Source organism: Nelumbo lutea, chromosome 8, assembly GCF_056320005.1.
Source record: "Nelumbo lutea isolate HS-2025 chromosome 8, American lotus-T2T, whole genome shotgun sequence".
Classification (NCBI taxonomy): Eukaryota; Viridiplantae; Streptophyta; class Magnoliopsida; order Proteales; family Nelumbonaceae; genus Nelumbo; species Nelumbo lutea.
Window position 1 is genome coordinate 37,013,164 of NC_142691.1, and position 5,537 is coordinate 37,018,700.

Here is a 5,537-nt window from a genome sequence, read left to right on the forward strand (position 1 = left end):
AAAGTTAGCTTACTCCTAATCTTATCAGGAGGTTACCAGATTCAAATCTAATTTGAATTTGGTCTCCAAGAGTGGATAAGGCTAAAGGCCCAATCCTTTTACTAACATTAATCTCAAATTCGCCCCAAGGATGGGTGATCATATCAGCCCACCTCGAAATGGGCTTCTGGCCCATTAAGTGTTCAGTGTCTAATTACTTTCCAATCTGCTGCCCAGTTGGGCTTCTTTGTATGGCGTGGGACCCAAGCATTGATCTACACACCAGCCACATGGGTTCGGCCCAGCCTTTAATACAAGGCCCAGCCGAATTCACTGAAAAACTCAATGAACCCCTTGAGTCCATCATATGGACCCTATGGGCCCAACACTTACATTAAGTGGTCCCTGGGCCAAGCCATCTTATAAAAACCCAGGGACTGTGGGCAGGTGCAAGATTAGCCCATCAGGTATTATCATCAATGGTCTTACACTTAACCTCTCAGCTCTTAATGATCAAGCACTGCCCGACAAGAGAGGACCTCTCCCTTGGCTTCAAGGAACAGTGCCGCATTCTCCTCTCACATGGATCCCGGGAATTAAAACCATTTGCAAACAATTTGAAACCGTACATATATATATAAATATATTAATTTTGCAAAACAAAATTCCAACGATTGAAATCAACTGCCAGCAGTTTGGTTTCCATCAGAGAGAGTGCATTCCCGATCATTACCCTTTGTCCGACAAAGTGGCTGATTCTGTCACTATGATCACCCACTCAGATGAATTCTCAAACTGCCCCAACATACCCAGGTTTTGATCCCCGCTAAGGATCTCACTGATTGGCATATCAAAGGCAGCTTGATCCAACACCTAGTGAAGTGTCATAATCGAGTCTAGGGGTCAGGTGTAACTTTTCAGTTTTGCCCATCTATCTCCAAGGTCTAGGGCAATACTGGAAATCTGGTCCGGTTCAAGGATTCAAGTAATCCCATACTGCATGTGCCTCGGGTCTTACCCTGGTGGCTGAGACAGGTCATCCCAACACTTGGTGGCACACCAGTATCAGCCTTGGCAGGATAAATCTCCCCAGACTTATCCAACGGCTGTGAACATTTAAAACTAACACGAGTCTCTATAAATGTCCAGTTTTAGGGTTTTACACAGAATTAAACCAAACAAATGAATCAAACATGCACTTTATTTATTTCCACTAAATAACAAAAATACATCAAATCAGATTGAAGGTAAGGGCATACAAAAACTGTCTAACAGAATAAAATAAAAATAAAGCATGAGCTCGAAGATGCTAGATTTGCTGCATCCTTTTTGAAAAACTCAACAGCCATTGGAACTCATCTCTTCTTAAATGAGTGATGATTATCTTCTATTTGCTCTTTTAGTTTCGATACTGTAACAAGTAAGCTTACATAGTTTTGAAGAACCTCTCGGAGGACAGAGGGTTGTTGTCTTTTATTTTTGTCATAGGGTGTGACTCACACGTTGTTTTCGTGTGATTTGTGTTATTTCGGTTGTTTCTACTTTATGCTTTATCATGAAGTATTTTTTTTTTTATGACAATTTTCAAGTTGAGAGAGCTTGAAACAAGTAAAAATAAATTGTTTCTTGAATAAACCTATATAAAGGAGTATAAAACATTTGTCAATACTATTTCTACAAATGCAAAATATTGAAGAAATTTGATCAAGACTCAACACCCAAATGTTTTGATTTGTTCGGTGGTGATACATTTGACCAACTCTCAAGGTTTTAGTGGTATATGTATAGAATCGACATATATAAGTAAAAATGTCTAGATAAATATGATTAAAATAATCTTTTAATTAACTGTATTATCCAATTGTAATCTCTAGAGTTTTTTTTTTTTTACTTAATCTTTTCCTTTTCTTTTTTCAACTTTTTTGTTTACTTTCTTTTGGCATATTTTTCTTATCTGCTATGTCGTCACACTGCTAACAATGGTGCAACTTAGATATCTAGACTTGTAGTCAATTGATCCTGCTTTAATTAAGGGTCTTCACCAAAAGACTAGTTCCTCTTTGAAATGGGAAGCTGACAACAACCTGCTATCAAGAAAACGAGATAAGTAGCTCAGAATAAACAATTCAATCGCTTAGGAGAAGCCTACATACTTTTCAAATATTTTTTTGTTATCCCAATCATTATTTACCTAATTTTAACTTACTATCTTGTCAAGTTTCGGCTACATATAATTTCAATATCGCCACTCAAACAACTATAGGTTGATCCAACTACAATTAATAGTTTACAAGAAAATGACCAACCCAATTGCTTTGAGAAACAAGCTTGATTCCGCAAAAAGGACTACAGTTCCCCTCAAATTTTACCCAAAAGAAGCTCAGAGCCCTCAAAGGTCAAAGCCCACAGCCAATGACAATGTAATCATGGGAAATATTGTGGTTCAGATTCTTCTTTTCATGGGTTTCAACAAAAGAAGTTTACCGTATTAGGAACACAAGAACCTGTACACCTGCACAATCATTCCCATGTTTAGCACGTGTTAGTCTGCTAGTATATACTTAATACACTCTTGAAAATTGATACATAAACGTAAATAGAAGATGCAATTTAAAACTCAATCTATTAATTTAAAGATTAATTATTATAATAACCAAAACAAATTGTTCAAATACACAATCCAATTGATATATAAAAATTACAATTTACAATTACTTGAAAGAAATTCAATTTCTTGAAAAATGTAGCACATCTCCTAATGCAAATCCACTTGGCAGAGTGGTTAAACTTGCAACTCATAACATATAAATGGACTTTTAGCTCATCGACTGTTCTAGACAGCTTGCTATAAAGGTTCTAACCCAAGCATCTTCCATTGTGTTTGAGTTCTTGATCGTACTTGGCAACAAAAAATGAAGATATAGAGCGCCCATAAGACTTCTCTAGCCAAATAAGACATCCTGAATGTTGTCCAAGCATCCATAACACATGTAAATAATAATAATCAGATAATAAGTCTTCCCAATTTATAGTCATTAAGAACACCAAGTTGGGGATATAAATTGGTAAAGAAATGGATTCACAATTTAATGTCCACTTCCAAATTAATAGGATTGTGTTTGGATTAGATAAGACCATATAATTGACAGCCTTATCAGTTACCCTTGAATAGAAATTTTCAAATATAACTCCTACAATTGCCTCTGTAGCCATACAACAATTGAACAATCTATCTAGCTCCACAAGACAGACAACGACAGAAATGAGTTGAACAAGTTATCACTATGGTATACCATAACCGAAATAAGGGATTCTCTAAACATAACTAGTACAACTACTATGATATTCTATTAAGGACCAGGTATTTAACATAACCCTTCGTTATGCTTTGATACTGTGGTCAGTATATAAGTTTTGAGTGTCATGTCATAATAATTAAAATAATGGAAATGCAATCTATGGGAGTTGATGCGGTGCGATTCGGGCACTCCTATCTGTCTACTGGCTCCTTGTTGGTGATGGATGGAACCTGGGAAAACAAAAAAGAAGGATTGTTGGAGATTTACCCAGTGGGAATACTCTGATGCTTAAGTTAGAACACAAGGGAAAGAGAAAAGAAGAGTGCTAAGGCTAAGAGTGTAGGTCGCGCTTTATCACTGTGCTCGAGAGATTAGCTTGCGAGCAAAGATGTATGCAGTTTAGAGTATGAGAATGTTAAAGTGTTCCAAAGTCTGAAGATCCCTTTTCCCCTCTGCCTTGAGGGCTTTTATATGGGCATTCTTGTCAGATCGGGCGTAACCACCGCTGGACCCTTGCCACAGCCGTTACTTGCCAGGGCTGCACAGGTGGACGTTGCAACGTACTCCTTGCCTGGGTGAGTGACACGTTTCCAAGGGGCAGGCGCGCCTCCACCTGTTGAGAGACATGGGCGCAGATTGTTGAAAGGACAGGGACTGCACCATCAGTTAAGGGACGTGGCGCAGTCTGATCGGTACGGCCTGTCAGATGGAAGCTTTCTGAGGAACGCTCACGCTATGCACTTGCGAGCCACTTTGTAGCGAGCTTGGGAGTACTTCAGGGTTACCCTTAGTAGAATTGGTCCCTGGGATGACTTATCTGCTTGGGGGCCCGGGCGAGCTGGTTTCCCTAACTCGCGAGCTAAAGTTGCCTCGGAATATCCCCTTCGGGGTAGCTCGGGGAACCTGGAGCTCGCGTTGTGGCGAGCTCCTTCTTTACGAGCTACGATGCGGCGAGCTGCTTTATGGGCTCATTACTTGGTCGTAATAGGTCACGATGTTGAGCTGTTAATCGCGCTGAGTCAGGTCCACATGTCACCATTTCGTAGGTTGGGCCAAATCATCCTCCATCAATTGCCCCCCACTCCTTGGACTGAGAGCATCGCCTTAGCGCTAGGAGTTCAAGAAGTATGATAGACTGATTTGACCGAAATTCAAACTTGATTGACTACTCACATTAAATGCATTCGCGGGAATCAAGAGAATTTTTTATTTTTTGGATTCCGAAAACGTGCTGAAGTGGCGCTTAACCTCGGATGTCGTGTAGCCGCCATTACCTTAATCGTGGAAGATGTGCAGCCAATCGCTTTCGGTTTTTAAAAGGCGTGTGGTCAGTACACCTGCGAACCATTGGATTTGCTTTAATCCGGGCTGTTGATTCGGAGGAGTTGGGGCTATAAATAGGAGGGCCCTCTAGGTCTCTTTTTCCCTCATGCCATCTTGCTGCCTTCTGATTCTGAGGTCGCGCATCTGTCAAGTCTACTCGAGTTCCTCAACTCACTTCATCCCGTCCCTTTCGGTGAGTCTTACTTACTGTCAGTCATGTCTGGGTACCCATACCATACTCGTCATCGGGGCACTGACCAAGACGATGATGCTCCCTCGAGCTCGGGGGGAGCTTGGGAGCTGGTCCCGAGGGCTCGAGGGACCTTCGGTGATAGAGCCTCTACTTCCCGGGGAAGGGATCCCTATACTTTCGGCTCCTCCTCCATGACAGAGGGGAGACTTAGGTCTCTAATTAGTTATTTCCATCTTCTTGGGGACCTCCTTTACTGCCTTCCCACCGGTAACTTTTCATGGGAGCATAGTCCCAATGAGATAGTCATTTACTAGGAGCAGCTCGAGGCTGGCCTGCATCTTCCCCTGCACCCCTTGATAGTGGAGGTGCTAAATCACTTTAATGTCACCATCGATCAGCTTCATCCCAATGCCATTCGGAACATGGTTGGGACTATATCCTTGTGTTGGGAATACTGTCTTCCCTTGAATCTCGACATTTTTTCCACTATCATTTGTATAAAGAATGCCACCCCCGGGGCTCCACCGGAGAGTTGTCTCTATTACTTCTCTCCCCACCGTGGCTACAAGCTCTTGCACGAGCTCTCAAAAAAAATTCCCACTTGGAAGCGAGATTATTTTTTGGTCCGCACCCCGAAGGGTGACCCTTCCCTACTTCTTGGAGGGGCGCCATCCAGGACTCCGGGGTCAAGCTGGACCCCGATACTCAGAAAATGATGTTGTCCTGGGCATCAGTAGGCTTCC